We start from the raw sequence: 11,609 nt of genomic DNA on the forward strand, positions 1-11,609 counted from the left end.
TAGAGATAGAAATAAAGAACATTGTACAGGATTATCAGGGATCAGGAATTTGCTGGAGTCATATGGCTGGCCAATTATTAAAATTTCAGTGTGAGCATTTATAGCTTAGAAATTCCAAATATTACAAAGCAGGACTTGATTTATTGTTTCATTGATTATCTAGTCTTAAGAAAGTGTGAATAATACTGATTAAACTTACTAGTATGTTTGGCATATTTTATCTCTGCCCCACCCCGAGCTGCTTATTAAACATTAACCAGCACATCTCTGTCAGCAATAAAATATTTTCAGGAGAAGACAGGAGGTAAAAAGGCATACAACAGGAATGATCCTGGATGAAAAGTACTTTGTTAATATTGGAGCAGAAGGATTCCAAGGAGCACATTAGAAAAGATAGGAGCTGGGGAGATGTTAGGATGCTCTGAATAAGAACGAGATTGTGTGTAGAAGTAAAAGTAGGAAAAAGATTTTTCATTTAGGCAGGTGATGATGGTTTTGATCTAATGGGAATAGGGAAGCAAGAGATTGAAATTTGCTAGCCATAGGGCAGGATCATTCTGAATAGGAAGATGATCATAGAATAAATTATTCCCAAAGTTCTAAATGGAATGTTGGTGCAGTAGAATGTTTACAAATTCTATTACCCACTTGGTTCCTATAGACAGGATTGAAATGGAAAGGGGGTATTTATGGGAGTAAAGCTAGAAACCGAATTTGAACCTAGATCTTTTCCGACTAAAGGGAAAAGGCTGCAAGTATTCATAAGACACACATAGGATTTAGAATTGGAAGGTGTTTTTAGTGCTTTCATAAGAGGAAATTGAGGCACAATATTTTTCAGTGACTTACCCAAGATCACACAGTAATAGAGCTGAAATTCTATCAGGACATAGATTCACAAATATGGAACTGGAAGGGACCTTAGAGATCACTGAGTTCATCCTTCCAAGTACCCATTTTGTCACAAAGGAAAGCAAGGCATAGAGGGAAAGTGATTTGCTCCAGTTCACACTAAAAGTGTATAACAAACCCACCATTTGAAACCAGGCCCCTTGATTCCAAACCTAAGGCTCTTTCAACTATACTGTATTATTTATCTATTGGGGATTTTCTCAGTTTAGGATCTTGGAGAGTTCAGGGAGAATCTCACATCCTATCATCGTCATCATCATTGCTAGAATTTATTTAGCATCTTAAAGTTTGCAAAGTTCTCTTTAAGAATGAAATTGCTTAATTCTCAAAACAAACTTGTTATGTAGGTACTAGTATTATCTTCAATTCATAGAAGGTGAAACATGTAAACAGCAGTTACATGACTTGCCCAGGGTCACAAAGCTAATAAATATCTAAGGTCTTCCTGACTTCAGTTCTAACTGTGTTTGCTGTACCAACTAGATCTGCTGACTGGAGGTCAAATAGCTTGAGTAACCAAACTGAAAATTTAAAAAAATATATTTTTTTCATGCTAAAGAATATTCTGCTTTTTAGGAAAAAAATATTAGCACATATATAATACACACATGCATTTATGTATATGCACATACCCACATATGTATGTATGTGTATGTATGTATGTGTGCATGTAAAAGTTTTTCAGGCACACTAGATTACACAGTTAGTTAATATCATTTTGTGACAGTTAAGAATATGTGGATAGATGAACAGAATAGGGAAGGGTAAAGGAAGAGGGGAAAGAGGGGAAACAGTGCATTCTTGGAGGGATTATTTGGAAGGCAACTGACAGGATTTGTTATCAGAGTGAGAAAATATTTTCTGTTCAAGGATAGGAAAAAAGACAATGTGACTAAGTACTTTTATAATTGTTAAAGTTATCTACTTGATCTAAGACAGAAAGGCTAAAGTAATTAAGCAAATTTCATTATTACATGTAATTTTACAAGGAATTGGTGTCAAGAGAACCAGGATTTAAACTCTGATAATGAATGATATAATCCTCCTTAGATTTAAACTTAATGATAATTGATTTCCTGTTATCTTCTTTAGCATCCTTCCCATGAGGCTTGTAGGCCTTCAAAGTAGATGTGGAAGGATAAGATACCATACAGTCACTTTGCCCTCACATTCATTATCGTTCCTCTCACCTTTTGCCTTTGCATCTATATGTCTCCTTTGTCAGCAGGGGATGATGTCAATTACTTCTTATTTATTCCTTAGTCATGTTTCTAGTGTTGTCTTTTATTTAATAAAAGAATTTTTATTATAAAGCATTGCCTTGACAAGTTAGGCACTCCCCCTGAAACTTAAAAATATGGGGTAGGGGAAGCAGCATGAAGTGAAGTCGACCAAAAACATTTATTCAGACAATGCTTCATTTCACCTTCTCCCTGTTTTCTCTTTTCCTGTAGGTCAGAGCTTGCCATTATTCTACCCATTTCTAAAAAGGGTAGTGATAAGAATCAGCTCAATTTAGGCTTTCTAGCACCTATCCTTAAGCTCTGGAACACCACAGAGTACATCCATCACTTCCTTTCTAGGGGACACTTGTAGATTCCGTGTCCTCAGGGAGAACTTTAGTTTGTGATGCAAGTATGGGCTTCATTTCTGGTGGGGGTCCACTCTCTTCCTTAAGGTGGCCTTGATATAGCCTTTGAAGATGGGCCAGCTGTCTCTTAGGTGGCTGCTGCCAAGTGTACTATGGATACCAGGAGGTACCTGCAGCTAGAGCAGGAGACACTGTGGTATAGCCCACAGCTCCATGGGAGTTGATGAAATCAGTATCCCATGGCTGTACCAGTGGAATGTGGTAACTGAGAAAACCATGGTCTCTGGCCTTCAGGATAGCCTCTGTCAGCTTCTTATGCTGCTTCATACAGACACTCTAAAATCCACATGGAGATTCTGATCATGGCAGATAGGGCAAGGGTTCCCAGCAACTTTGTTCCCTTGAATGCATGTCTTTCAGGTTTGCTGTGGTGGGATACCACCTTTGTGGTTTCGTGGATAGTCAGCTTAGACTGTATGGGAGCCATATCGAGCGAGGTATTCTTCAGTTTCCAGATATTCCCAAGGAGCATCCTGATAGAGGGAGACAGGAATGGAAGAATCTTCCTCGGGGGGGGCGGGGCTTTGGTGCATTGAGCCCTGGGAGTAGCCTACACCCAGTGGACCCCTCTGACAGGTGTGAGGCCCAAGAGCTGTCTAAAATAGAAGAGTTAGGTTGCCATCTTGGTGTTCTATTGTTGTCTTAGCAGTAGGTTGAATGAATTAATTCATTTTATGTTTTCTAGGAGTTAGGGTCCCTTGAGATTAGGGCACACTTTTATGCAAAATGGAAAAACTAACAGAGAACTGACTCTTTTCCTCTCCTCTCTTTCTACTCTCTTCTTACTCTCCTCTACCTTTCTTCCCTTTTCTTTCTCTCCCTTTCACACCCCTCTTTTCCCCTTATCTTTTTCTTCTTAGGTCTTTGTACCTGATCCTTAAACCTTGTGTGTATTTAGGACTTATATATGAATTAAAGAATTGAAGTTTAATTCCTGACCCAAAGATGCTACCATTGGTTGGTTTTTCCTAGTGAATAGGCACTTGAATCTAGTTTTAAAGGATCACATAATTTTGAGTTGAGAGTTACAGGATACTACTATGAGCTTTATTGAGAGGACCTGTTTCTCAACTTCTAAGATGCACCAGCAAATATGGATATGCCATGAGTTTCTGACTGGCTGATCTCCTGAGCATGAGCTCTTAATTTGGAATTTGTGAGTATTTTCAAACAATATTTGGAAATTTTTTATTTTTTAAAATGTTTTCTTTGTAATCCTATATATTTTATGCAATGAATCTAAAAGCATTATTATGAAAATAGACCTATGCACTTTAGTAGCCTGCAAAAGGTATCACACACACACACACAAACACACATGAGCAAATGAATAAAGTTTAGGGACTCATTAAATTTTTCAGAACCAGATCAACATTCATTCCTCACTGTCTCATAGAACAGACAGAAATTCTCAGAAATATTAATCTGGTGTGACAATAGAACCCCAGCAATGAAGATAATTTAAAGCTGACTTAATGCCTACTTTATCTGTGCCAAAACACATGATGTTCGTCTCTGGTGACATAGCCTCAGCTCTGCTTTTCCACTCTCCACCTATTGCAATTGTTTCTCTGAGTGTGGATAACCTTTTCCATCATGAGTCTTTTGGAGTTGTCTTATAGCTTTGTATTGCCAAGAAAAGCCCAGTCTATCAAAGTTAGTCATAATAGATACAATGTGTCTGTAACTGTGTACAATGTTCTCCTGGTTCTGCTCCCCTCACTCAGCTTCAGTTTGTATAAATATATCCAGGTTATTATGAAGTTCATGTACTCTTAATTTCTTATAACACAATAGTATTCCATTACATCCATTACATTCATATAACACAACTTGTTTAGCCATTCCCCAATTGAAGGACAAACCCTTGATTTCCAATTCTATGCCACCACAAAAAGAGCTGCTATAAACGTTTTTTGTATATATGGATTCTCCTCCCACTTGTAGATTAAATACATTTTCTAAACATTCACAGATTGTATTTCTCAAGTAAGCCCTCAAAATTTATAAGAAAATATATCTACTGAGGAGTGTATCCAAAATTGCAATTGAGCTTGGTGTATATTTTGATGTGTCAGTCAAGGAAAATTATATTTTTTATCTGTGAATATAGACTATATTTATATTTCATTTTCTAAACTATCCTACTCTCTTCTCATCAGGATGTATAAAAATATTATAGCACTACATCCTTATCCATTAGGGGTATATGACTAGTCCCTCTGGTGTGAGGGTTTTCCAAGACCTTTTCAGGGCTGTTCCTGAAACCTTTGATGTCTACTTGGCACTCAGCTTTCACCTGTGACTCCAAGAAGCTGTAGCATGTACAGCAGCCACAACTTAGCAAAACCATCTTATGAGATAGACTAAATCAGGTTGAGGGTAACCAACAGACTCTAACTTGTTGGTGAACTAGGGAGATGTCTATCCAAAGCACATGAAGACTTCCCCTGGTGGAATGGGAGAATGAAAACTATATCCATGAAGGCAGCTGAAACTGTGCTGCAAAGTGCTTAGAGCTTGGTCAGACACTGAAGACATCAAGATCATCCACTGTATCTCCATCCATAGCCAGTCATCTTGACATTTGTCTTGCTGTTGGACTTGGGTGACTCTGGAAGAGAGAGTGAGGTTGATGACTTTGTGCAAGTTTGCCTCACTGAAACCCAAGTCATGCACAAGTCAAGACACCATTCTATGATGTAGTTGATTCCCTTTGAAAGCAAAGGATTAACAACAACAGCACTATCAAGTAATGGCTGCAACAACATTGACAACAATAAGGACAACAGCAACATCCTCCCAAAATCCCACTCACTGTGAGTACAGTGAGCCAATGGCAAAGCAAAGGAATGGAGACTGAATGATGTACAGCAGGGACTTCATGTGCACTTAAACTTTCATAGTATCTAGGAAAACTGTAAGAATACTGATATATTGGTAACAGGCTCTGGTATTACCACTTTTGATTTGACATTCTAGTCATTTTGATGCAGCTGTTTTTAAAAGTTAAAGAAATAGACAGGGCTACATAGAATTTTAGGCTTACTCTTTAAAAAAAAAACTGTCGTGTTGATCAGCCTGACATGGAGACAACAGAATGAATGGTGCTCTGTCCTACTAATCTATCACAAAAGGCATGATATACCAGCCCAAATCAGAAATACTAATATCTCACTTGTTAGAAATATTTCAGTGCAAATGCTGCCAGCTTGAAAAATAAGACAAAAATGACTGCACATGTTGCTGTTGTTTTAATGTTGCTCAGACATTTTTAGTCACATCTGACTCTCCATGACCACAATTGGGGCTTTATTGGCAAATATGCTAGAGTGATTTTTCATATCCTTCTCTACCTCCCTTTGTAGATAAAGAAACTGAAGAAAAAAGGGTTAAGTGACTTGCCCAGGGTCACACAGCCAGTAGGTATCTATGGCCACATTTGAACCCAGATCTTCCTGACTCCATGCCTGGTATAATGTCCCTGTGCTACCTGCCTGCCCCTGATTGCACATGAACTGGGCTACTGATGAATACTTTGATTTTGCACCAGTACTATAAGATAACAAGGAAGGGAACATGTTACTAGTCACAGGCAAGTGATTAACATTGCTTTTTATCAGTGTTAATCTCTGTTTCAAGTCATACAACAATATATTGTCAAATAGTATAGGGTTATGGTAAGAAATAACTTCATCCTTAAGCTTAGGTTAGAAAATAGGAGAGGGAAAAAAATTAAAAAATAAAAAACCCCCAAAATAAAAAAATAAAAACAATTTAAAAAGAAAATAGGAGAGGAAATTGAGGATTACTAAAATATGAGGAGAGAAAAAAGTTAAGAACTTTAGCCTCAGGTCATCAAAAATCTTTGCTTAATGTATATTTTAAAAATTGTTTCTGATTCAAAAGTATATGATCAAAATAGTATTGATGTTGCAAATAAATTTGAAAAGATATGGTCATATAATGGAATTAGGAAATGTCCTTTATTGATTTTGACCACATAAATCTGACTGGTATGCAAAATACAACAAAAATAATAATTCATAAAATATATTTGATATAATGAGTATGAATACATTTTTCCCATATCATTTGACAGAAAATGTAAACACATTTTAGGACTTGCACATTCTAGTATATGTACTAGCCACTGATTTGGTAAGAACCATGGGAGAAAAGGAACATCCTCCAAAGATGGGCATTATTAATCAACTTCCTGGGAAGTGATTTGAGAAAACTATTGAAGATGTGGATAAAGGCATTGTATGATTACACCAGTATTTAGTTGGTATACACAGTATAGAATCCTATGGCAAAATTATCAAATTAGGATGGAAAAAAGAACCAAGCAGAATGGAATCCATATGTACACATAAAAATTCTATCTGAATAAGAAATTGAAAGTGAAAGTGAAAAGGTTAAGTAGATACAAGAAATCAGTGCAGTGTAAAGAACAGAATAAGCAAATTAATATCATTTAAAAAAAACTCTTGAGAAGCAAAGAAAATAAACAAAAATCCATAATGAAGGTGGTTGTCAAAAATTTCTAGTTTTACTTATGGTCACAAGAAACCTAAAACATTGAATATATAAAGTAGATTATACAAAGCAGAAATAGTGCATATCATTAATATAATGAACAACACAACAATAATGTAAAGATGCTACCATGACATTTTCATTACTTTTCTTAATTATCAAAAAGCTTTTGACTGAATTTTGTTCCAATGGCTTATTCACATATATATTTTTATGTATAAAAGAGATCCAAGTAAAGGTAGAAAACTAAGACTAACTTTGTGTGATGTCCAAGTAGAAAATTTCTGTATTTGAAGCAAATCACCAATGTCAAGAATAATCAATAGAAAACATAACATTTTCAAGGAGATAATATAAACCTTTTATTGTTCTGCCTAGCCATACAGCTATAATCTTTCCTAAAAGGAAGAAAGTACAGCTTCCAAGTTAAAATGTTATAACAAAACATTTTATTAATCTCTTCTTCTACATTGATGTCATTGTTATATACTTTTATGAAAAAAAAACACCTTAAATAACTTTTTCTATCCACCATGACCTACTGGAAAGTTGCAGGGGTATGGGAGAAGACATGGGAGAGAGCAGATTGGGGGAGAGGATATTTAGTGGGATTGCTCTTTTGGGGTGGTGGGTAGGGAAAAAATTGGGAGAAAATTTGTAACTCCAAATCTTGTGAAAACGAATGATGTAAACTAAAAAAGAAAAAAAGAGAAAAAAACAACTTTTTCTCCTCACATAATCTTTGTCTAAAGACTTAAGAATGTTATTCAGACTTGATACATATATAATTATTTATGTATGCCAGGGTAAAATAGAGAGAGAAGGCTTTGAGCTTCAATTTATATGTAAAATTGTATCACTGGGTGAAGGCAACACCTACAGATGTCTTGGATTCTTCCAGGAAAGACACATTTAACATAAAGCTGCCAGAAAAAAATGGTATCTGTTCATATCAAAGATTGACAGAAATCTTGAAATTAAACATAATATAGGCAAAGAAAAATAGACAGTGAAGTTTTTGAGTTTGAATCTGGAGGACAAATTTAATGGATAAAGGCAATCCTTAAAATGCATTTTCCATGCAAGACATATTGATCACAGTGTTATCAAGACAAAACATTTGTCTTGATAATCTGAGACTAAGGATGTTTAGAGATTGGTAGACATTCTAAAATCAAAGTTCAATGGAAGAGCATATTTGGTGTAATAAAATCTATGTAATACCCACCATAATGAAGATTTTTGACATGATATGAATAGTAAGGGATCTTTAAAGGGTAAAAAAAAGTTTCACAATGCTCTTCATTTTTAGGCAGCTATAGAAAGATTAATATTTTCTTTTCAAAAGGAGGAAGATGCTTGACATAAATTCTCAGAGTACAAGCTAAGTAGATTTAATACTTTTAGAAATACTTCAGCAAAAGTAGACATCATTTCCCTGAGCAATAATAATGACTGACATAAGTTAGTCAATAAAGATCCTCAGTTTAATATAAACAAAAGAACTTAACTTCTAAGGGAGCATATGAAACTGCTAAGATGCTAGAGGGGAATAAAAAGCCCTACATATCCAATGTATTCAACCAAGATTATGTAGAGAAAGACGCATTGAACAAATGGTTGAATCACACATATTTGTCCACAAAAATGAAAGGCCATTCTTCCAGTGATAAGCAGCTTTTAGAGAACTGTATCATAAGTTTCAATGGACAACTTTTTAAGTATACGAATAATGCATATTTCAAAATAAAGAGAAAAGAAAAGCTTTTATGATGGTAATTTGTGACCAAGTCACAAGAAATTCCAGGAGGGTTATACTTAGGGAATAAGGACTTGGTGATTAATGAAGATTATATAAGGAAAGGGTAGAAACTGGAATTCATCATTATAGATTGCAAAAATTTGGAACCTATCAAATTACTAGAAAGATGCCACTTGGCTGCTAGAATTGCACATTAGAAGTTCACTATCTTTCAAAAATCAAGTGACAAATTCCTATCTATAAACTAAAACTGTGAAATATACTAGGAAATTCAATCAATAGATTGTATTGGAACTAGAGTATCATCATAGTCAGAAATTTTGCCCACCTATATAACTGCCATGAATCATTAAATTTAAGAACAGTAGCTTTTAGTAAATGCCACCATATGAAGCACTAACAATCTTCACACAATATCAAACAAAAAGCTTCTAAAATATAAAGACCTCGAAGAAAAAATCAAAGCCATGTGGAAATCAGAAGAGGTCCACATCATACTTGGTGCCTCTTTTGCTACTGGGACTCTCCTGAAGATGCTGTTAATAAACTTGAAAAATTGCTTTTAATTCAAAACTTTCATTCAGTTACATGTGTATTTTTTCCTACTTATTCAGTTATTGGTAGAACATTAAATATAAAAGAATTTTAGTAGGATAGCAAATTACCTGAACAATTTCTGCCTGAGCTCCACTGGAAAAAATGTGAGATATCTATCAGATAGGCTAACATGACAAAACATGAAAATAATAAATGTTGGAGAAGATTTGGGAAAATTGGAATGTTTACGCATTGTTGGTAGAGTTGTGGATTGATCTAACCATTCTGGAGAACAATTTAGAACTATGCCCAAAGGGCTATGAAACTGCACACCTTTTGACCGAGCAATAGCACTTCCAAGTCTGTACCCCAAGAGATCATTAAAAAAGTGAAAGGAGTCACATGCTCAAAAATATTTATAACAGCTCTTTTAGTGTTGGCAAAGAATTGGACTGAGATGCCCATCAATGGGGAATGACTGAACAAGTTGTAATATATGAATATAAAAATACATGAAAAGCAAAGGACTTATAGGGAAGGATAAACATGTACAGAAATACAAAAATACTCCAAAAAGTCCATTTATATTCATGAGACTTCTCTGAGAAGGCAAAGACAACTTGTGGGATATTGAACTAATTCCCATTCACCTCAGACTTGCATCATCTACACTACTCAGTGATATTACTTACTTACTATTTCTTAATTTAAGGTGTCTAAAATTTGTTAAGCACTGGGATACAAAGAAACTCAAACGATAATCTAGTTGAGGAGACAACATGAAAACAACTATTTACAATTATTTCTCTCTCTCTCTCTCTCTCTCTCTCTCTCTCTCTCTCTCTCTCTCTCTCTCTCTCTCTCTCTCTCCCTCTCCCTCTCCTTCTCCTCTCTGTATACACACATATGTATGTATATACTGAATAGTAGATCATCAACAGAGTGAAGAAACTAACACTAAGGTGAATTAGGAAAGGTTTCTTAAAGAAAGTGGGAATTTAGTTGAGACTTGAAGAATGCCAAGAAAGACAGGAAGCAGAGGTGAAGAAGAGTTACCAACTTTGAGAAGAGTCACTGAATATAGCTGGAGTTGGGAGATATAATGCTTTGTGGAAGGAAGAGCAATATCATTTAGGGTTATCAAAGACCAGATCTTTTGGTCCCTCAGGGCATAGCTTTAGTTTGATAGTTATAAAGAGATTCTAATGAGGAAGGTCTTCATTGCTGAAAAGTGCCCAGTTTAGGTGATTTACTTTTAGAAGGCTAGTTCCTAACTTTTCAAGTCAGGAATTCATGAACACAATATTACCTATTAGGTAATCCCTAGAGTCTGTTATAATCATTAGTCTCAGACCTGAACACCTAAAGGAAAACAAAAAGGCCAGAAAAAGGCAGATAGAAATTAGAGATTGAGAAACTTCCCCCTCAATCTTCCCCGGGCAAGGAAAAGCTGCTGAATGTTTTAATATGCTTCTATATACCCTTTTCTTTTCTCAGGTGAAGGAAGGAAAAAACTATACCTCCATCCCCACCATGTTGCGCTTTCTCTAGAAGTCCAAGGACATGATAACAAAGGAAGAGGACTAAAAAATGTGAATAGACTAAAAAAACATGAAAAACATGAAGCATGTCACAATATACTTTTATAGACTGCAGACTGAAGCTTTTCTGGAGAATCCATCTTCCTTAACCTTAAGCAACCTTTAATCTTCTGGAGGCAAATGCTAGTCACTGGGGACCAAAGACTTCTCTGATCCTCTTAGCAAAAGGAAAAAGTACATGACTGTTTTCAGTGGAGTTGACCCTTTGAGAAAGGTCCACTTCCTATAACTTGATCAAAATGTTTTGTTCATTCTTTTCTATAGTCTCTACAGTCACCAAAATTCTAGTCTAAGATTAAAAGCCTTGACTAGAAAGTGCAGAAAAAAAGGGCAGCTAGTTTTATTGGAATGGGATTCATTTATTTAAAATAAGTAGCATTTTGTGTGAGCTGAGTTTCATGAGTTAGCATTTCTTCTGGCAATAATTTATAGTGCTAAAAAATCCTAGTATCATGTTTATATAAGACAGTAGCAAAATTGTATCTGGAATAAAACATGTCTCACAATGAGAGACAATTGAAGGATACACTTGCAGGTTTCTCCATGCCTGTGAAAAACATACACTCTCTCTCTCTCTCTCTCTCTCTCTCTCTCTCTCTCTCTC

At 35.5% G+C, this 11,609-nt stretch overlaps 1 pseudogene; it reads right to left on the reverse strand.

Moving 5' to 3' along the window:
* Positions 1 to 2,491: 2,491 nt before the first annotated feature.
* LOC138145408 (small ribosomal subunit protein mS40 pseudogene) overlaps positions 2,492 to 11,609 on the reverse strand; it is a 39,242-nt pseudogene continuing 30,124 nt past the window's right edge.

This window comes from Petaurus breviceps, unplaced genomic scaffold, assembly GCF_028583685.1.
Source record: "Petaurus breviceps papuanus isolate PSGF00001 unplaced genomic scaffold, PetGlider_PUasm1.0 90734, whole genome shotgun sequence".
Lineage (NCBI taxonomy): Eukaryota > Metazoa > Chordata > Mammalia > Diprotodontia > Petauridae > Petaurus > Petaurus breviceps.